The 23,135-nt window shown below is 43.4% G+C and overlaps 1 protein-coding gene across 2 annotated transcripts in view; it reads right to left on the bottom strand.

The window, feature by feature from the left end:
• RASA3 (RAS p21 protein activator 3) overlaps nt 1-22,207 on the bottom strand; it is a 141,154-nt gene extending 118,947 nt beyond the window's left edge. Inside the window, exons 1-2 of one of the 2 annotated variants that reach the window (XM_027444699.3) lie at nt 22,072-22,207; nt 18,147-18,286 (exon numbers count right to left, since the gene is read on the bottom strand). The gene's annotated coding sequence lies outside the window, so the exon portion shown is untranslated. Of the gene's footprint in view, nt 1-18,146; nt 18,287-18,412; nt 18,540-22,071 lie in introns of those variants that run through there. The other variant, XM_072031634.1, reaches the window with a different exon arrangement.
• Between the last annotated feature and the right edge of the window lie 928 nt (nt 22,208-23,135).

The raw sequence follows: 23,135 nt of genomic DNA, 5'->3' as shown, positions 1-23,135 counted from the left end.
TACAGACACCCCTGGAAAGAGGGAGATCCAAAGCTCAGAGATGAAATAAAAACAGAGCAAAAAAATAGAATTAAATTTTTAAAAGAATCATTGGAGCAGGAAGCAGAGAAATCAAGATCTAATTTACCGCTCAGAGGAGACTCAGCAAAATACACCTTGAAGACTTATCACTAGGGAGAACCAGCTTACGTATTTTGGATTCACAAGGCAATTCACACCCCTAACAGGGTACAGTAAACTAGTCAACAGCAGGGACAGGCTCCTGAAGCGAAGGAAAAATCCTCATGGTGCAACAGAGGATGGTTTATACGGCTTAGGTGGTGGTTGTTACCTCTTGTGATTCATTTACAGACTACTTTATGACATACTGGCTGCTCATCGTGTCCTAAAGTGCCTCCAGATGGCAAAACGCAGCTCGTGTGCCAGTGACCTAGGTCGAACTCACTGCGCCTCATGGTCACGAATATCCTGACGTTTGCACAGTTCCTTGGAAAGGCAGAAATGATCTGAAATAGTTTGTCACGTCCATATCCTGCAAATCCACATCACATCTCACACATCGCGCACTTGTCCCTAGTGACTAATACCCAGATCAGTGCAGGCATCAAGCATCAGTTAACTCCACTGCTGAAGGTATGACCCCCTAAGATATGGAAGGGGAAGAGCATCCTCCCCCTTTCCAGTCCCTCTCTCCCTCTCCTGACTCAAGTGGCAGACTCGCGTTGTTTTCTTTGGATCAACTCTGGTTTTCATCAGCCCTCTCCACCGCTAATTAAACTCGAGAAAGCAGCAGAAAGCCAGCCCAGCAAAAGCAAACAAACCTGGATAGCTTTTCTGCCACTTTCTGCAGAGACAAATGATGAATTCCAGGGCTGCCGCAAGGGAGAGGGGAAGACCACACAGCTGGCAGCAGCGGGGAGATGAGCAGGGAGCGAAGGGGAAAGAGCAACCCGTTCCTTTTCTGGTGGCAGGAAGCTGCTATGAGATCAGCTCTGCTGCCTGGGAAATTACAGCCTAAGAAACCACAGCAGGCTTCCATGGAGGTTTGAGACAGCACGCTTATCTTGGTTATCTCTCCATTTCCCAACTCGGCTCATCAGGTTTGTAAACAAAATGCAGGCACAAACCAAAGCAACTGAAGCAGATCGTTAAGCATCTCGGACACCGGCCATGCCCTCCCCTAGGCTAAAGCAATCCCAAAACTGGAGGGCTGGCATTAATTCAAGGTACAAGGTTAAAACCAGCATTTTTCCTCCTGTAAAACACGCCAAAGCTCCACATAGGCAGGGCTCTTCTTGGAAGACCAAAATCCTGTCCTCTGGAGGAGGACGAAAGGATGGGGTTGTAAGGGTTGGTGAATGCAGCTCACGGAGGAGAAAGTCCCTGAAGGAGAGGTCGAACAGCTTAGGCCAATGCTCCTCTGACACAAGATGGGCAGATGTTTCATATTCTGGCTTCCCAGGCGTGGGAACGTGAGCAACTGAGGAGAAGTTTGATTCTGTTTATGTGTTCTTCCCTTCTAGTTTAAACAGAGAAAAACGAAAGCAGGAGCAGCAGAGAGCGACCCAAGGGAACCCTGCCATCCTGGGTAGGGTTACCAAGCCTGAGCCTCGCTGCCAAGCTCAGAGGTGGCACGAGGACTGGCAGAGAGCTGAAAAACACACGGCCAACGTGGCGAGACACCCCTGTGGGCAGTGTAAATCGCAGAGCCAAAAGGTAGCCCCCATCTCCTCTTCTTTCCTTCCTGGTTATTTCTGGATGGGGAGTGTCCGCAGGGTGCGCCTTGCTGTGCTCTTGCTCAAGAGAGTTACTGCTGCACCACCAGCAGCCTCTCATTTACACAGCCCCTTTTATCAGACAAATCCCAGAGTGGTTTTCAGGCTTTATTAGGTGATCTTAAGTGCTGCAGTTTCTACAGTCAGACCGCCCACCGCAGAAAGACAGCTCTCAGAAATCAATGAATTAGCTCATTCATTCATTAAAGCAGTGGCTTAACAGCTCCCTGAGAGAAAAAGCCAAACAGCACAGCAACATTAATGGTAATAAATAAATTTTAAAAACAAATAATAATAATCATTAAAAAGAAAAAAAAAAAAAGATTTATGTGGCAAGCTTTCCCAGAAAAAGACAATTGATCGTCTTTTTAACTTTCCATGAATGCAGCTACATCACTTTTACTAAAGCTTCCCCAAAGTATTCAGTCTGAGGTGGAAAGCAAGTATAGGAAGCATCAACCCAAGCAGTTAAGACTTGGCAAAGAAATAAGCAACTAAAAGAGAGACTTCTATAATAGAAAATATTAGGCAGATACAATTACTATGGAGATATCACTACAAACCAAAGAATTACATTAAAAATAGTAATGTTGTAATGCCAGGTGTTCCAGAGTTAGAAAGTACCAGAATTATGGTTTTAAGATTTTTTTTTCCAGGGATTTCTATTTTGGCCAGATTTTGGGTTTGGCACATCTTCATAAAAGCACAAATAAATTCTCAAAGAGAAGCAAACACATCCTGCAACCTTCCCCACATCATCTGTTAAGTCTGTGCTCCATAATTAATAGGTAGTAGAAACACCCGTAAGAAGTAGTCCCTAGAAAACCCCTTTTCCAGTCCCCACTTCAGAAATGGTTGAGCTATTTTGAAGGATGTCTAAAAGATAAATAAGCAAGCCTGAGGGAGATACCTTCCACAGACTTCTTCAGATAGACAGAGGAAATCCAGTAAAGTGGTAGCCAAAAACAGGCTCACTGGAAGTATTGGGCAAGATCTGTGATAAATTGTGTTCATTTAAAATTGTGTTAATTTAAAATTGTGATCTCTCTACGCTTTTACAGTCCGCCAGTCCAGGGTCAATCTTTAATAAATGACAATGACAAGTCATGCCTCTCCTCATCAGCCATTCTTCTCTCCCTCTGTTGCAATTGAATTTTTTTTTCCTGGTCGTAGATATGCTACAATAGCAGGAGATAAAGAAAAAAAATAGTAATATAACATATTTATTCAGTAAAGAATGTTATTAACTGAACCAGCTTGCCCACTGGCCTGCCCAATGGAAATTGCCCCGACTCGGATGGCTCAGGCAGCTCCGAGGAGCATGAGAAAGGCAGAATTCCCTTCCTTTGCTCTCGAAAAGGAGAACAGCAACATCACTAACAAAGGCTTGTCACCTGTAATTGCTAACTGAGCTCTGCTGCCAAGGGAATAATCCTGAAAACAAATCATGGAGGGTTATCATGTCAAAGCATTGTCAGGTTCCTTATTCCTGATTTTTCTCTTTTCTGGCAGAAAGAGCCATTTAAGAAGAAAACACCTAAGCAAGACAGAAAAGGAGAAAAGCAACTGAAAGAAGAAGGTGTGAAAAGTAAGATGAGGGAAAAAGAAAGACATCACATCCACCACGAAAAGGGAAAAGATCAATGAGAGCAGGACACTGTTCCAGAAATAGCATTATTCCAGTAGTCTCCTGGGAAAGCAATTTAGGAAGTAGCAAAGGGCTCTTACTCATACGCCCTCTTGGCTTACTGTGGCATTTGAAAATGTTACTGTCCTCAGTCTCCTGCTTTGCCCTTGTTCTGGAAGTCCCTCCTTTCCTGGCACGGTGGACCAGCACAACAGGGGACTGCAAGTCCTTTTGGGGACTGCAACCCTTCGCGCCAGCGTACTTTGGGTTCTGTGCTTCAAGTAAAAATACTGCTCCTACACGGGTGATGACAGGACTTGTGAGGCCGTTAACTTTTCGACTATGCAGCTACCACAGCAAAAATCGTGAGCAGAAATCCAGCACGAGCTGGGGTGGCTGGGCAAAGCAGGTGGAGGAGCCACGCAGCTTAGGGTGCTGTGGTTTTAAGTAAGAGTGTAGCTGTTAAACACGCTGTGTTTTCAGTATAGTGGGAAAAAAAAAAAAAAAAAAAAAAAAAAAAAGCATAAAGCAAACAGGGGTTAAAGCCATTTCCTCTTATAATTACCAAAAAACTACTTTGCATATAGACAAGCTGACAAGAGAGGAGCCTTGCTGGGAAGAGGACCATCGCCGAGGAACCGTAGCGTAACTAATAAATTAATCTGCGTAAGATTAGGGCTTTTGTTTCGCCACGTGACGACTTTCATCTGAGTACCCGAAGGCTTCCCAGGGAAGACCCAGCTGGATGACAACAAATACTTCAGAGCGAGAGCTTTGAAACATCCTCAGAGGCTCCCTGAAGCCCCTGAGCCTCTTCCTACGAGGGAGAGGACTCGGCGGAGCAGCACCCTCCCAGCACAGCCACAGACACCACTTCCTTCTTTCCTCACGATTTCATGCAATCTTTGTGTCAGTCACAGTAATTACATTCCCAGAGAGAAAACACTAAAAATACACAAGATTTGTTTCCAGCTTCCCTTTTAATGGGATTTAGCAGCTTGAAAAGAGGAGAAACAGCACCGCGTGACCCATCGGCTCCCAGCGTGCTACAAGCTACCCCTCTTAGACCATCACTGATTCACTGCTCAGGGGACAGAAACTTATGTTCTGGAACATAAATTCTGCGTTATTATTGTTGTTTGTTTAATTTGTCAAAAGAAAATATGCATTAAAATCACAAACTGAGCTCAGCATAGACGTGCAAGGTGGCAGCAGTTCTCTCAGGAGAGGAACCGAATGAAACCAAGCAGGAAGGAATAAATACCAGCTCTCGCTTTATTTGAAGTAGGATTTCGGCTGTAATCATCCTGCAGGCTGCCAACTTTCTAAGCAGGCATCCCAGCGATAACTGTTTACCTCCTGGAACTTGGGAATGCTTTCTGTGATGTTTTCTCCTCTCTCATTTGTAATCCAGTTCAGCGAATAATGTCTGAGGCACTGGTGGTGGCAACTTATTTTGTGCAATTCTGAAATACAAAACTGTACATTTATTTTACTGAACTGATGGAAGAAATTGCAGCTCTGGAGCCAGTGAATGTGCCGTATAACCGGGGTCTCCACACGTCAGAAAATTCACAGCTTCCCACGGCAGGACCTGAAACACCATCACGCTACAGAGGAAAGCTTCATTGCACCAGAGTGCCTGCGCCAAAGGCCAGAGGGGATCCTTGTTTGACCTTGTTCCAGGTTGGGTTTCAGGGCACTCTGTAAGGGACAAGCTGTCCCTAACAAGTTATATGGGTTGAAACAGACCTGTGTGCTGAATTTCTGTCCCTTCTCTTCTTTAAAAGCTTCACGTTGGATGGTAATAACCTAAAATATTTGACTGAATGCAACTGCCTTGTAATTCAGCAGGTGTGTTACTGTCTTCAAATCCCTGGCTCCAAAGTTAAACATTTTGCTACTGAAACACTGGTATGATTATAAGCCAAATGCTTGAAACAAAGCAGAATTAAAGTACCTATTATGGAAAAAAAAAATGTGTTGAGTTACCAGAAATGTTAATCTGAAGACCAAATTCTGCTTCTGTTCTCAACTCGTGCAAATCCAGGCCAACAGCCTTGACTGCAGTTGGTATGGATCTAAAAACCTTCAATGAAGAAACCATGACAAAAGCAAAGCTTGTGGGTTTGGTTTTGTTTTTAAAAAGGAGGGGGGAATCGTTTTCCAGCGGGTTAATGAGCTGAAGCAGGTCACTGGAGATGAATTTACGTTTAAGGCCCCAGCTGATGCAAGGCAGAAGTAACGCCACAAACTCCTTCGCTGAAGTGGGAAATGGTTGCTCACCGCCTGGCAGCATTTAACACCAAAACAGCTCTCCGAAGGGTCAACAGGAACACATGGAGCATGGCAAAAACTGTCACCACTCAATAATCCGTACTGGTTTCCATGGCAAAGGTATGACTATTGACACAAGCAGGGCTTGTCCAAGTTTAGGAATGAGTAATCTGCGATTCACCACCCCGCCCCCCTTTTAACTGGACAAACACCAAATATGAGGGTATACATCACTGTTTCTTTAAATTTATCACAAAGCAGAAATGGAACATTACTTAAATATTCCAAAATTATTGTTTTTTGTCAGTTTGTTTTTTTGAAAAACGGAGTTTTTATGGTTTCAGGAGAAAACTATTCAGCCGGATTCCCAGGCCCTGGATTTAAGCAGCAATAACAAGCTGCATCCAAATTGTTGGTAGTTTAAAGCAATTAATCAGGCTTTCCAAAAGTGTTGGGATTGTAATAGTGAATTGTAATACTGAAAACTGAATTGTTAACCTTTTTGTTATCGTTGTGGTTACAGAACATGTAGCGCTCATGTTTTCCAGTTTGCTCTTATGAAGCTGAGAAATCTTCCCTTGAAGGGTTTTCACATGATGGCCCGGCAGAAAGAGAGAAAGAGAGAAAGAAGAGAAAGAGAGAAAGAGGGAAAACACCACAAGTGTTGTAATAAAACCGTAACATCGAGGATCTTTGTTTCTCCCTAACACTTGGGTTTGACTCTTACTGCTAACCTCACTGAAGTCAGTTTAATTGCCCTATGTTTCAAACTCTCCACCACCAAGACTTAAATATAAAACAAATATAAATTAAATATAAAAGAAGTTCAGCTGGCCCCAGCCACTTGATTCTGCAAGCTCAAGCACGTTTACTTAAGTCTGCAGACAGACAACCGTGGAGTTCAAGGCCGAGGTTCACAAGTCAGTGAGCTGGGTGTTCAAAATCCCATTTGTGGATGCCACTTCCTTGCCAGCCAGAGGTCCAATTATTCTTCTGCTTTTCCTACAGAAGAAAAGCCCATGTCTGAGCAAACATACGAACCACAATGCGGGGAAGCACTCGGGTTTGCCAGGCTGCAGGAAGACACTACGTAATTTGTTGTCCTGCAGCAGTCACAGCTCTCCAATTTACAAGCTCACTTCTGCGAGGACTTTGCAAACAGCACCTATAAAACCATCCTCATTTTATTCCCGCTGCAGCATCTTTCCCACAGGCAGAGAAGGCCGGGCCAGGTTAACAGGGTGGCACACAGCTGAGCAATAGGCAGGACCAGGGGTGTCTCAGGAGCAGACAATGCAGCACGTGGTGCCAGTGCAAACTTCTGCCTGACCTCCCCTACGGGGTCAAGAGGTAGGGAACTGGCTAATGGGGGAAGAGAGCGGGCATCAGGAGAAAGAATGCCCCCGGGATGGGAAGGAAGGAAGATAGAGGAGTTGTAATTGCTCTGCTACTGTGTCAGAGGGGCTGGCAAGGAAAAACCTCCCTGCCTGCCGTTGTTCCAGCCCTCGTGCATCACTTCTAGCTAGAGCAGCCAAAGAAAAGTTAAATGAGGAAGGAAAGCTGGGATGGAACGTCCTGCTCACCTCCACATCCGGCGTCATCCTCTGTTTCCTCACCAGCCAAATATAACCCAGATTTGTTTCACTGCGGTATTTTCCCTTGAATCAGCAGATTCTTTATTTTTTAATTAAGGCAAATCAGGCCACATCTGTAGGAAAACACGGAAGCTCGAGAGCAAGGGTTACGGCCACTATATATGTACGTGGAGGTGATGTGTTATATTACCTACCTGAAAACAAGGGGGAATATTACCAAAACCCATAAGGAAGTAGCCATTTGATTACAAAGATATATATTTAAATGATGCTGACATTTTTCTTTCAACCCGAGAAGTCTGGGATTTATATATATTAATAAAGAAAGAAAAACCTCCTTCAGTGAAAACAGAGTTGGAAGCTGTGAAGTAAATCACAGCTACCTCTCTGAAGCGTTTTCTTGTAACTTTTGAGCCCTTCAGGAATCTGATAAAAAGAACCCAAAAACAAAGGAGAAAGTTTTTTTGCTTTTCCTTATCCCTTTCTTTGACGCCTACAAGCAGCATAAAATTAATCTTGCATTCTGCACCGGCCAGCAGATTTTGAGCCGCATTTCGATTTTCAAAACTCGGTTTCCTTCATGAATTAAATATGGCACCTAGGAACACAATCACCGCAGCCAGGCTGGGACTCTAGTTCCAATAATACATTGATTAAACTGTGCCCCCGAGAGTCTCAGCTTTCCATACGACAAAGATGGCTTTGATTATCCCACGGCTGCATTATCTAGGTATTAGGGTGTAAGCGCAGCGGCGTGATTTGGCAGGCGTTTGGAAGCGTGCCTGTCATATACAATCTATACACATATGCACAAATTAAAGCCCATTGAGCTGGATTCCCTGGTGCCTTCCTGGAGCTCAGCTGGCATAGCTGCACTGAAAATTGGTCCCATTATCGGGAGACAGACAATCACTCCTGGCCTCCGCCTCCCCCTGCCCTGGAGCTGGCTGTCCTCCGTGGCTCTGCGTGCTGCATCCTTTGTGCTCTGCCAGGGCTTTGTCGCGGGGGCTGTGGCCTTTGATTTGATCCCAGAGCTTTGCTATCACTGTCAGGAACAGAAACTGGGTTTTGCTGAACGGCATGTCACTGGTAATCACTGGAATTTCATCTCCCCACCTCTGCCAGGCTTCTCGTGCCACGGAAGCAGGCAAAGCAGTGTTGGCTGAGCTCCTGAGAGAACAGTCTGCACAGCACAAGCTTCCTATTGCTTCTGGACTCCTTAACTTGAAGCTTATCAAAAAAATAGAATATATACGAGCTGGTTACAGTGCAAAAAAAGCAGGGTGTTAACCAGGCATTCCCACAAAGGATGGAAACTGAGTTTGGGGGCAGCTGCTGGGGACATCTGCAGAGCAAACTGCAAGCAGCTGCAGCTTGGACACCCTTACATAAACACCTATGAAAACCCACTATGAAAGGCAAGCAAAAAGGGTATAACCCTCAGGAAATACTGGTTACCCACTAGTTAGAGTGCCTGCAGCTTTGCTAATGTATGGCTTTTGCAACTGTTCAAACTCCTTTTTGCTAAGCGTGCTCATGCAGCCTCAAAAGCAAGCTTCCTGCATCAAGTTAAACTTCAAATTATTTCATCTTTGCTGCTGTTTTAACCTGAGTTAGTTAACTTTGGCTAACTGATTGAAGCTAAAACTCAGATTTTTTTTATGGTGTTTTGCAGCGTTGTTACATCCTATATAGCACTCCTGGAAGACAGGAGCAGCCATTAGCTAGAGAATCTCATTATCACAGCTCCATCCTAAGCTAGACAAAGCATGGCTGACAGATCAATCTAACAAGGTGAGAAGATGCACAGGTTGGCAGACAATAACCGTCCAGACCATGTAATGTTCAAACTCACTGCTAGTGGGTTCAGCTCCCTGTCCATCTGATTATGCTGGAACATCAGCCAAAAAAGCCTTACCTCAGCTGTGAAAAAACAAAGCAGTATTTGCAAGCCCTTGAAGATGTCAGCTAAAAAATCTATAAAACATAGACTGCATTATAATGCTGATCAGGAAAACCTGTGGAAGTTTGTAAATTTTCCAGTGTGGGTTTAAAAAAAAAAAAAAAAAATTCATACCCACCGTTGCTAACTTCAGACAAACAAAATTCCAGCAAATGGGTGCAAGTGCACAGAGCCAGCCCAGACTTGAACCAAGATTGATTTCAAGTATGTTACAGATCCAAGCTGAATGCTTTGCACAACCCATTTCGGGCTCTGCTTTTGTGAGCTGAAGGCAAGAGCCCATTTCCTCTATGCCGAGTGCAACTAGTAACAGCTGTAAAATGGTGCTGGCTGCCTGACAGGGCATAATACTCTTATCCTCTGACCTTTCTGAGGAAAGGAACAAGGCTGGCATGGATGCACACTTGCACATTTTTTCCATCATGTAAAGTATTATCCTGATGCAACTAATTATTACACTGTAAACACAATTTTAGTTTGATGCTCATCATGACAAACACCTCCTGCTGTGTTTAGAAATACACACACTCTTTAAAAAATCCTGCTTGTAACCAGCTCTTCTTATAAGAAGTTTTAATTTCCATGCTGTTTCCTCCAATATTAGAGGCAGACATTAGAGTTAGACACATTTGGTCTGCATGTTCTGTGCAACAAACACTCTCACCACAACATACTCAGGCTACGTGCCAAGCCCACGTGGAAGCTAAGGGAAAAAAGAACCTGGAAATTTAAAATCAGGTGCCCAAATAAAATGCACTGATCTCAAAGCACCCTGTACTGTCAGACTGAAAGCAAAACCAAACCTTCTTTTTGTTAGCTAGCTAAATAAATAAGGTTCTACATCTTAATTAGATAAACTCAATTTAAGATCTTTGCCTCCATTTTAAAAACATCGTTCACCTGACCACACTTGTAACGACAAGAAGCTCAAGTCACTAAAAGAGAGGAGACTAATTGCGTTAGGTTAAAGCACGCAAAGGACTTGACTTTACATGCCCTTCCCATACAAAACGTACTCCCCCAGACTGCAGGATCAGGACCTTGAAGGGGAAGAGGCAGTCTCAGGGGGATCCGGGACCTTCACAGCTCTTTCACTTCTTTTCTTCATGCTCCAGGAGCTAGGTTGCCATCTGGCACGGACTTGCAGCAGCTGCAGAAAATAAACTTGAGCAAACATATGGGGACAGGTGTGACTAACAATTAAATAGGGGGGAAGTACTGCATTACAATTTATCTAACAAAAGTTCCTGGGGAGTTTGCACCTCCGAGTGCAGGTCATGTCCCACCTTTCAGCTCTAGTACTCATTCTTCAACCTTAGTGTCTGGAGAAGGCTTCATTCAAATCATTGCTCCAGAGAATATTTTGGGTTAAACTTTTAAGATTAAGTTTTTTTCCCTTATACCATGCATGGTCTCATCAAAATAAAAGTATATATAACATACCTCCAACTCAAAAAGCCCTTTCAATGATCATAAAATGCTTTGGATTTTTCTAGTTTACCTCAATTTCAAAGCCACCCTTCCTCCTCTCAAATAAGCATTCTGCTTAACTTGAAATATAATTTGGCTCAATTATACAACGGGAGAAATATTTCTATCTGCACCAAGGAAAGCCATAAACAGTTCACAGGTCAGAAAACATTTAAATGTCCCTAGAAAGGCTGGGAGGTTACTAAGTATGGTCATCTGGTCTACAAAAGGACTGAGATCACTAGAACTTGACGTATCTCTTGAAACATGTATTGAGCAAACCTCATCAATAAGAAGTTTTCTCTTTACACAACAGCAGACTGTTCTTTCCAGGTTCCAAATGAGGAAATTTTACCCCGTGGAAGTGAAATGCGTACCTCTTTTAAAGCCCTGCTACTTGTGAGTCACTTGCATAGAGCGACCCTGCTAATTTCATCGTGGTGAACATGTGAGGCTCTAGGAAGTGGTTTTCAAATCCTCAGCTTCTGCAAACAAAGCTAAACAATTTATTTTAGCTGGGTCCATGAGGATGGAAAGCCCGGATGCCACACGAGCTCATTCAGAAGGCGCTATGGGGCTGCTTTGATTCTAGAGACAAACAAGAAGGTAAAGATGTCCCCTCCACGTGGCTTTATGTTTAGACAAGCCTCCAAAATCTATTCCTTTTACCTACTCCCCTGCTCTTGTGATGGTTAAACTACCAAAACTGCACACATGCAGCGACCAATATCTGTGGCTTTTGCACAGAGCAACCCCCCTCTGTGCACACAAAGAAACCACGACCCCAGGCACATCAGCCCTGGGTGTCTGAGTAATTTAAGCCACCTGAGGAAAATGCTGCCAGCGGTGCTGTGGGTCAGGTTCTCCTTAAAACAATGAGCACAAGAAAATGAGGCACTTCTGAGCAGCAGGTCCTGCCTCCAAGACCTTTGGCCAAGTTGTGACAATCCCAATGCAGGAAAGAGGAATCTATAGTTTGGTTGGATGACCCACGTAAAGCTCAGTGAGATCCCTTGTTTTCAGCCTCGGTCATTTCCTATCATCAGCTGCCAGGCAGGAGGAGTGGGAACGGAAGAAGAGCGTGCAGGAACTGGCTCTATGGCAACTGGAGCTTTCCTCCTCCAGGGGAATTCCTTACTGGCCATTTGCAAGCACAATCCAATCCCCTGCACCAACTGGAAAATGAAATCTGATGAACGAGAGAAAGCTGGTGATGAGAGACAGCACCTGGGACCTCTCTGCAAGCTGCTCCTCAGCTGCACGGGCCCGGCCTGCAGCCATACCCTACCGGATCTGTAAGATCTCCACATGGGTTTTGATCAAGGTCCAGATAGAAGTGGAAATTTGCATGCACCACGAGATAGCTGAACGAAGTCTGATCAAGGAGTCAACAGGTGCTGGCCCTGCCAGACCCAACGGGTGGCAGAAGGCATACCGAAGGTGAGTCAGCTGGCTAGGATCCTAAAGCAGACAACAGGAACGTGCTTCCAAGGCTAGCACGACCAAGCCAGCAGCTAGAAAAAAAAAAAAAGTACCTCTGGAGACTCGTGCCAAACCAACAGAAATGCCACTTACGTTCTTACTGCGAGCATCCAAACAACTGATCACATTTCATCACGAAGAAACACGCTGCTATTGCCCGAGGCCAGTGCAGGACCTACTACGGAACCAAATGGGAACAAACGAGATATTAAGTCTGAACTTGATGAGCAGCATTCCAGTTCCTGCCATGTTTTTTGGTGAGGCGTGTTTTCGGAAGGCAGATTATTCTGTGAAATCTCTTACTTTTTTTTGGTAAAATTTATTTAACTGTAGCACAGTGCAAGCCAAAAGATCAGGAGGGGAATTACACCCCTGGCTTTTGAAGGACATGTGAAGCAGTCTAGATTAATAGACAGAAACACATCTCAGGGTCTCTTTGACTTCCCTGAATTTATTTTGGTAGAAAGGGATGAGCAGGTACAAACGCTCATGTGCACACCTTCTTGCAAGCACTGGGAGCCAGGATAGATTGAGAAATACCAGGGGAAGAAATGAAATGAAGCAATTTCAACAGTATGTTAACATAAGGCTCTCGAGCCTTGCTTTGAAAGATTGTGTTGTATACAGCATGGTACTCACTCTTAGCCCAGGTGAAATGTCATTGTGGTAGAAGCTGTTGTGTTATTAATACAAACAGTGAAGAATGCAACCATTTTCTTCACCAGCTCATAGACAGAATCAGATAAAACAACCTAAATCACTCCTCCAGAAAAGGCAGTCGGTCATCGTAGCTACAGTAACGTTACTCCTCTGTTTTCTAAAAGCAGAGAAAAAATATCCTCGGGTTCTCAGAGCACTGTGAATTAAATTGCTAAGGGATTACAGACTACCAGCATTTCTAGGATTCATTACACATCCCCCAGTTCTCTCTAGAAGGTCCCTGGGCAGCTCCTCCATCTCCTTCCTGTCTATGTTGAGGGCTCAGTGTATTTCTCCCTCCTCGTCATTTCTCCCTCGTTATTTCCTTCAACAGTATTGCTTCTTTCCTGTCTGAAAATAAGTTACTCACAGGGTTACCATGTAAAAGTTTGAGGGCGGATGAGTTAAGGATCTTACAAGCTGCCCTTCAAAACTATTTTTTTTTGTTCTATAGACATCTGCGGAAGTGCTCGAAGCAGTGATTGCCTCTCGTTCCCAGTCTCTAATGCCCACACCATTACAGTTGTGCCCTCCGACGCCTAAAACATTCCCTAAAATATTTGCATTGATTAGACACAGCTTTTAAAAACGAACATATCCAAGCTGGCAGACAGATATTAGCTGTGAGGCCTCACAGCCTTGACCAGCAAACAAAACAGAGGCATCAGAGCAAAGCCTTGCTGTAAATGGCATGCCACAGGTTCAGCGCTCCTCACAGCAACAAAAACCACAGGTTGCAGACACTTTGGGGCCGGGCTCCATTTTTTTTTCCCTGCTCATGTCACTTTCAGTTCAAAAATTTCTCGAATCAGAAAAGCCAGTCAGCTGGTCACCTGCTGACAGCTGCGAAACGCCAGGACCACCTGAAGCTTCCCAGCCCAGCATTTATACCCAGGGCTATTCTTTCATCCTCCTCGGTGCTGAACAGGAACAGAAGAGACACGAGGAAAACATTAGTGAGGAGCCACTTGTGCAGCAAGCACAGGCTCTTGTGCTTTGCAAGCAGACCTTGTCAAGGCTCCTGAGTGAAAATCAGCCACCTGACCTCCATCTCAAGCCATCTCAGCAGCTCGCCTCCTCCAGACCAGCGGCCCTGGAGCAGAAGAGAGGTGGTTACAGCACAAAGCAGCCTCCCACAAGGTCTCTCCCCTCCCTCCCTACAACACATGGGCAAAAAGGACCCACGATGGCAGAGATGCTTTCGAGGGTTGCAGCCCTCCCCTGCAGCACATCTTGATGGTACAGCACGATGTTACTGAGGAAAGACATACGACCCGACGAGGTGTGCCCTCGCGGTGCAAGCCAGTGCCTGCAGCTTCCCACACTTGAACAAGATGAAAATAATAAAGGCTATAGAGAGCTTTCTAATCTCCCATGAAGCTCTGGAGAAAGGCTTCAAGCTGATGCAACTCCCTTCTCTCGTTAGGCTAAAAAACTGAGATTATTTTCTAAAATATTTGTGAAGAATTCATTAATCACTGATAGAAAGTAAAATATCCAGGGAGCAGGGCTGTGCCTGCCAGGAGCTGACGGTACCAGTCCTGCAGGACACCCTCAGCCCCTGCTGAGCGATGGGACTCGGTGACACTCTAGGTCATGTGGAGCAGAGTGCTTGGTCCCATGGACCCAGATGGGAACTGGCTGTTTCTCTGAGTTTGCTCATCACAAAAAGGCTGGAACTGTTTGTAAGATCATTGAACGCAGTGACAAACAGGCTGCAATGAGAAGTTATGCCTTTGTAAAGACGGCTCACAAATCAGAAGATGGATCCTTTCTTTTTCCTAGTTGAATCTTGGTTTCTATTTGTTTATCTTCCTTCAGGTGAATTAAAAAAGACAGAAATAAAATACTCTTGAAAGTGCCTATATATTAACTTGAGGCACACGGGTTCTGTTTGCAAATCACCCGCCCCAAGGCTCATTAAATTGGGTCTAACAGTGGCCCCTAGTGTTGGTCGGCAGCACTGCTTTCTGTTGGAGGATTCCTTTAGTGTTTATCAAAAATAAAAATAATGATAAAAAGATAACCCACCTGAGAAAGCTTCTATTGGCATGTATTACGGACATCTAGATGAGATGTAACTGGCAGATTTGTTGATGACGTTTTATTTCAACACTGTCTCACCATACAATTCTCTTTTTTTTTTTTTGCTGTTTTATTTTTCAGTCAGACCTATTGCTACAAATGTGATTAATATTTGATCTTATTATTCATATGTTTACATTATTTACAATCGGCAAAACATCACGGCATGACGTTAAATAGCACAACGTGTCATGGCACAATATGTATTTTGGCAATAATTGGGGGAATTTCAAAGGATATGAAGTGCTGGGTAGCTATTTCTGCTGAGATCCATTTAGGACTACCAAAAAGGGGGAGTCTGAGCTGTACCGAAAGAGCGGAGCAGTGGAGTAAAAGGCGAGGAGAGAGGAATCTGGAAATTAAGCAGAAAAGAAACTCCAGATCCTAGGCATAATGGCTGCATAAATAAACATACTTGCATAGCAAAATGAGGCTTGAGAAGACCATCAACTTTATGACAACATTTTTTTCATAAAGAGAAACATTAAATACAATGGGCACAGCTCTCCGTCCACTACAGTTATCTGTGCAAACCCAGATTAAACATTGTATAGCCATAACCTCATGCAAAGTGTCTGGTTTGACGTGCCCTTAACCAGGACTTCCATTAGCAAACCACAAATAAATAAAGAATTAATAAATGAAAACACAGCAAAACAAGCAGCTAATTAAGAGCCTGAATTTGTAATGAGTGGAGCATCATCATCCATACTGACTCCGGGGCAAGTAGATGGGGCCATGCTTCACAGACATAAATGCTTGAGTCTGCATTATTTGCTCAGCTCGAGTTCATTCTGCTGAGCTTCAGTATAAATTTTACTATTTCACCCATCAAAAATATGTAGTTCCCAATCTTACTGATTGAAAACTACATGAGATCATCAGTATGTTAAAAGCTAAGTCAGTTCTTGAAAACAGAGGGTAAAACTTCTAAAAATACCGTTTTAAAAAGTGCAAAAAATGGACAAACCACCAAACCAAGCTGGAGCTAATTTGCCAGGGAAAGAGAAGTCATTTTATCCCTAGAGCACTGACATGCAATCTCGGCCCATTAGCTTCAACAGAAACAGAATTTCATTATTCTTGTTTTCTCAAAAGATAGTCTCAGCTATAACAGAGGGATTTTTAACTTTATTTTCATTTAGTGTTCTTCCATCAGAAGCACTGTATATTTTTTCTCATTGCTGATGTTGCCATCAATCATGTTCCCAAGTTTTCCTCTATGTTCCAATGCCAAGCCTAGTCAATATCAATAAATAACAGTTATTTTGGGACCAGAACACCAAAATTTGTTCAATTTCTTTCATATAAAAGTTTTAAAATAGGCCTATTCTAATCTGTATTTCACCTTTGTCACTTACGTAGCAATTTGGATCAATAGAAAAGTTAGGTATAAATTAATTTTTGAATCACTATCTAATACATATGTTCACACATGTATTAGACCCAATTGGAAAATAAACTGCAAATGAGGGAGAGAAAGAGTGAGAGAGAATGCAATAACAGTTATAACAAAGGAAAGTGTTTTCACTCTGCAGACAGCTCCTGACAGCTCAAAACACCTCTTCATCTCCCAGTGTCATTTTCCACTTATAGAAAGGATCAACCTGAAAGTTCTCCACTTTTGAAAAGACAGCAGAAATTCACAGACACAAAAATCAATCAGGTGATTCGAGACAGAAGCTGCGCGGTAACCAGGAGTTACTTTAACACTAGAGGGCAGGAGAGCATCTTTTAAATCCAAGCCTTGCAGTTCTGACTTAACCTTCACTTGGCTGGAACACGAACTTCTCTTTGGTCGGGTGACAAAATGGAAATGAGATATTTCTATTCTTATGGACTACTTACATGTGGTTAAAGTGTCATGACTTTTATTCCCATGTACTAGCACAAGGAAAGCAGCACCAACTGGAGCTGAAGAAATTAACTTGCAACGAAGCCTGCTTTCACTGATATTCTTTATTTTTAATAAATTAGCACCCCTCTGGCCAGCTATTTAACTTATGCAATCTGTACTGTTTAGGCTTCTCCTCCTCCTGAAAAGGAATTTCATATGTTGTTCAAGGTATCATAGCCAATTGCAAAGGGTTCTTCAGATTCAGTGGGTTTCCTACCATCGTCACACACAGAACCACCAGGTTCTCCTCTCCTCTCACGACTAATTTATTTGATACAGACAGTCAAGACTAACAGCCTCTCTTGGCTCAAACACATCTCTGACTTGTACGACGAAGATGTGATATTGCTCTGCCTCAGTGAGAATTTGCATCTTTGGCAGAACAAAGTAGCATTTACTTATTTATAAGATGCAGAGACATGCGTAACTATTTGTCACATCAGAGCATTTTTAAATCTGCAAATTGGCACTAAAACAAAGAAACAAAAAACGGTTTGGAACTTTAGGTTAGCATCTGCAGTCGTCAGCACTATCCTAACACAGGAGTCCACGGGGCCCCCACTGGATGAATCACAGAGTCAACAGTCAGTCAGGAGAAAAAGCACACTTGGTTCTCACACAAGTGTCCAGGGATCCCAAAGGAAGAGAGGATTCACACTGTGAGCACAACTCTGTCAAAATGCAAATGTGATTATGCAAACATCCTGATGCACCTGCGAGAGCAGTTGTTGCAATGTATCTAGTAGTTAGATAACAGAGGAGTTTTTAGTCTCCTTTTCATGGGAACTTTTTTTTTTTTTTTTTTTGCTAAAAAAATTCTTCGAAACAGTGAAACACTACTCTGACATACGTGCTAATGGATACAAGGCTCAGATAAGGACCACAAGGTGATTCAAGCAGCTCTTTGTTTTGGAAAAAATGAAAATCTTAATAGATGTTCTGAAAGAAATGAAGGTTAGCATCTCAGAAGAGTCGATGATTAATGAAAAATACTGTTTTCATCTCCTGAAACACACCTCTCATACATTTCAGCAGAACGACAGAACTGTATAGGAAAATGCAAACTGCATATACTATTATCATCATGTCTTTGGAAACCTATAAGCTGCACAGTGACTGCAAGAAAATTAGTTAAAAGACTAAATTCAGAGGGTAATGCTAAAGACAGCAATAAATATGTAACAAACAAACAAACAAACAAACAAAAAAAACCCACTCTCATTCCAAAGATATTACAAAATTGCTTTTCAAGGAAGCTAAAAATTGAGGTACTTACATTCCTTGCAGATGTTTTCTGTTTTGCATGCATTGCACCTCTCTCAACCACTGATACCATTTCTCTGCAGCACTGAAGGATGCATCCACCATGGTATAACGTCTTGGTGTAAGAAGGTTGCATCTGCCTGGGACAGTGGCCTGAGAAAAGTAAAAATTATTTTCTACATACAATTGTTTCAAATATTGCATCTTAGTAACATAATAATCAAAATCCGTATTTCTTTGGAAATGCCAACAAACTGGATTTCTTGTTAGTTAACCAACCAGAAAGTGTGTCCTGGATTTTCTTGTCCATGCTGGTGGTTAAGTGCAGCGGTGAGCAGTCCTTGTCCACGGCTAAGGGAGATCAGCACCAAGCTAAGGGAGATCAGCACCAAGCTATGCACCTGCTCCTGCTATGGTCCCTGCAATACATGCTAGGTCATATATTCAAGAGAGAAAGTTTCCATATTACTCACTATTTCACTATCCTAAAACCTAGACAGCAAATTTGCTAAATTAAAGAAGCAGACACAGTCCTGTAACACACAATTATAGGCACACTCCTAAGTAAACATTTTTTTTTTTTTTTTACTTAAAATTAAAGGTTAGGCTGAAAACTACCACAGAAACATCTCCAATGAGAACTCTGCAGCAACTCAGACACTGCTCAAATGTAATCACAATCGTACATTCAGAGAACTGAATCAAGCCCCTAGAGGTAGATTCCATTCAATATTAAAACACATACATTTGGGTAACTATGAGATAGGTGTTCTAGTCAGTAGAAATCTAATTAATACATTAATGGGCTCCAGAGAGCAAGACAGTTTCCCCTAATGAAGACACCGACATGGTCTGTGCTCCTCTGAAAATGGAAGCCTCCAGGAAAATGGCAAAATCTAGACTGGTGGCAAAGCAAGCCAGGAGCATTTCAGCTGCCTCCCAGTACATCCAGTTCAGCTCTTTGCCTTTACTGTTTTTGGACCATGCCTCCTCTCTTGGGACCTTTATGTAGCCATATTGCTTTGCATACTGGCCAACGTAACCAGTTCAGTCACATCTCAAAAGATATCTAAGCGATATAGGATTTAAAACAAAACCTCAGTGAAGCAGAAACTAACTCATAGGACTAAGTCTTACTTCCACACTACAATTTCTTTAAACTTATGTATAGGGGAACCTATTGTAGCCAGTACTATAGTTCTGTAATAAAAGTTGCTTTTTAAAGGGCAAATATTTATTTTGCAGGTTAATACTTACCCCAACGGCTTTACATTTTATTTATCCTGAGCAGCAGGAAGAAGCAAAATATTCTTTTTATTTTCTTTATAGCCTTAAAACAGATTTCCCTGTTTACTTTTGAACAAGAAAGATTAAACATCCTTATGCTCATTGTTGGCACCTCTGGTAACCATACTGGACTAATACTGCACGTGTGAAAGAGAGAAATCAGCCTGAAAGCCTCTTCTATAATTAAACTTTTGGCAAAACTGAAGCCAAATGTGATTTGGGTTATTCTGACAAGAGCAATAGGACTCACTGGAATGAGTGCCCTCACTCCATACTCACCACTACCACATCAAATCAAAACCTGCTGCAGAGGACAAATCTAAGTACCGAGATTCTTTATTTTAGGGGAAAAAAAAATCAGCAATGGGTCTGCATCATCTGGATAACCACAGGCAGTGAAGTATCCTGTGAGCAGCAGACCGTACAAGGCCTGATTTCCTATGGACTAAGTCATGCATCCCCATGAGCTACTTGCCAAGCCCCAGCCTCCCTTCCTCCACAACACCATCAGTGTTTTCACACCCTCTGGCCATGATCCCAAGCCATATGTGTGCTCAGTGGACTGCTGGCAGGCCAAACAGAGCAGGTAACTACTTCGTTCAGGCTGCAGCCTCCCCTTAGGGGAAAGGGGCACTGCCCTAATCTTCCCACTGACTTTCACAAAACTTGCAGGAAGTATCTTTGTTATTGGAGACCTCTATTTCTATTTTCAGAGTTGCTGGACAAGGGCTAACAGGATGAAAGATGCAGTGGAAGAAGCAGGACTAATATACAGTGCAGTTGTGTAAGTAGAAGTTAAAAGAAGAGAAGAAAAATTAAAGACACTCAGTTTAATTATAGATTGCTTTCTTGACAGCCTGTGCAGTTCATGGTGGTCAACAAATAATACAACATCTACATACAGAAAGTAATGTATTTATTGCAATTATTGAGCCTAAAAGTAAAAGAGATGATACTTTTTCCATATGGAAAAGCAATGGAAGCCAAGAGCTAGTTGAAGAAAGCTGTTGGGATACATGACAAAGCCAACGGTTTCACTTTCCAGTCCTCCACCTCTGCATGCCAAGGATGCTCCCAGTTTGATCAAGTTCATCCCACCTTCGGATTCCCTTTTTTAGACTAATTCAAAACCAGAATAACACCTTCCTCCATCTCCCTACCCCAAAGCTTAACTACTCTCCGTATAGCAGAGAGGAGCTGCACCAGGGGAACAGCTCTGATGCTCGGTTATGAAGTGGGGCCTGCAAAGGGTCGCACCCTGGTGGCCCTGTGGCAGTTACACGGGGGGTTGCAGACAGAAGCTCAGATGGGTTTGGGGTTGCAGGGATCATGAGAGGAAAAGCTTCAAAACCAGAAGGTTGCTGCCACACACCAGAGGCACACAGCGGGGCTGAGGCTGTCAGGGCCCTGTGGAGGCCACCAGGCCCCAGCCCTGCCCCAGCAGGGCCACCCAGCGCAGGCTGCCCAGGCCCATCTCCAGGCAGCTTTGGAAGGCCTCCAAGGAGGAGACCCCACAGCCTCTCTGGGCAGCCTGTGCCAGGGTCCTCACCCGCACAGCACAGAGCTCCTGGGGCTCAGGGGGAGCCTCTTATCTGGACAAAGTCAGGGGCTGTCTCTGAAACTGTCTGAGAGAAACCAACACCTGCTGCTGGGGAGTTTCGGGCAACCTCTCTCACCACAACCCAAAGCCCTAACGTACCACCTCACTTCAGTGCCCAAGCCGGAAAAAAAAGAAAGAAAGAAAGAAAGAAACTTTTACATCATAAAACTTTTTCACATACAAACCCAAAGTGAACACACACACTTTAACCAGTTTACATGCACAAGCCCCAAGTTGATTCAGGAAAATAAATAAATAGATAAATAAATAAAAGCAGCAGGAAGCTGTGTGCTAGTGCAAGAATACCGTACCTATAGACATTTTTAGAACAAAGGGAGAAAAAAAAAACAACAAAAAACAAGAAGGTTCTCAATGCAGCAAGTATAGAAAGTTCAACAATGTGAGAAAGTTTTGATATGACTGTGGAGCTGTCCCCTTCCTCTCAAGATTTAAGAGATTACAGTGCAGATTTGTAAAGCAGTTTTTAACAGACTCTCCATGCCTCCACACCTACAAGTACCGTTAGCAAAGCTGTTGGTATATCAGCACCACTTAACCATTGGGACAGTTTAGAACATCACTACTTTTTATTTTGAAAGAGAAGCTTACATATTTCTGCAACTACTCAAAATTCAACTTCCCTCCAGTTTACACCTAGCATAATTTTTAAGCTCCAGCCACTGGTTGACAAAGATCTTGCTGCTCTAAGTGCTGTGTGTCAGCCCCGTTTGCCTACACACCTCCATCACTCCCCATGTATGGACACTCTGAACAACAAGCAATTTAATGATCATCAAGCTGAGAGCTCCCCTTTGCAGAAATAGGTCTGGATCCCACCTGCCCAGAGCCCCTTGTGCAGCTCAGGCAGCCATTTCGTAGAGCACCTTGCTTGGAGAAGCCAAGCTTTCAGGAGGACATGAGAAGGCAGCACATAACACACGGGCATTGCAGAGCAACCTGAGATGCCATACTCTGATCTGACACCATTGAGAGCTACAGATATAAAGTAATAACATGTTCTGCATGCATTTCTGTGCCTCAGTTTCCTCACCTCCTTGAGCCTCCCCAGGATGCTGCAGGTGACAGATCCTCCGCAGGCATCAGACCAGCTCCCCATGGCTGTGGCTGGTCTTCACCCTCACCACCCCAAGAGCAGTCTCTTCTCTTCCAACCCCCACACTTCCTGTGTATCTGTTTTTTCTTCCCCAACCAAAACTTTTTGTCTTAGAGGTTAGCACCAGCTCCTAACGGTTTTTGTCCTGCTGAGATATTTGGGTCCACCCTGCTCTTTTTTTGAGTTTCTGCAGCTGCTGCCTTGGTATCTGACACTTGAAGGAAACTACTGAAGTTACTGCTATACCTGGTCTTGGAGGGATATATGCCACCTAGAAGCAAACTGTGGGCTCCACCACTCAGTAGTTTCTAAATGATATCAAAATCTCAGTCAAACTTATTTTATTGTACACAGAAAGATCCACAAACTTAACAAATGCACATACACTAATTTCAAAGAGATCTCAAGCCAACAAGTGCAATCATAACAAGCCACGGGTTTCACGGAGCTGGAGATACAATGCTTGATTACATCGGGTCTTCTGCCAAAGTAGGGTAAGAAGGCCGCAGAGATTTTTGGGGAGATAAAGAGGTCTTCAGGGAAGCCAAACATGATAGTAACACTCATCGGATGACACTGGTGGATCGGAACAAAATGCTAATGAAATGATCAGTCTGCTTATTGCACAAGGTGAAGCAAGAGTTTGTTTTCCTCAAAGTCTCAGCTAGTGAAATGGGAAAAATAGCAGACTTAAAAAAGCAGCTGAGTAAAACAAAGCACAATAAGTTTTACTGTGGTTGTAAAATGTGTTTCAGTAATCTGCAGCAAATGGTCTCAGCGATGCCAGGGGAAATAATACCCCCAAAGGAGCGACTTGTGAGGTGAAAATCTAACCTACCAGGAGGAGACCACCAAAATCAGCTTTACAGCAAAGGGGAGCAAGTGCAAATGGCTCAAGACAAGGCACGCGGATCCTATTTTTCACATTTTTCTCTGTGACCACCTTTGTGGCCACCTCAGAGACCTTCCACATGCCGAACTTTGCCAGAAATAATGATTAA

This window comes from Anas platyrhynchos, chromosome 1, assembly GCF_047663525.1.
Source record: "Anas platyrhynchos isolate ZD024472 breed Pekin duck chromosome 1, IASCAAS_PekinDuck_T2T, whole genome shotgun sequence".
Taxonomy (NCBI): Eukaryota; Metazoa; Chordata; class Aves; order Anseriformes; family Anatidae; genus Anas; species Anas platyrhynchos.
Note: the sequence above shows the minus strand (reverse complement) of the source record. Positions and strands in the feature narration are given on the sequence as shown.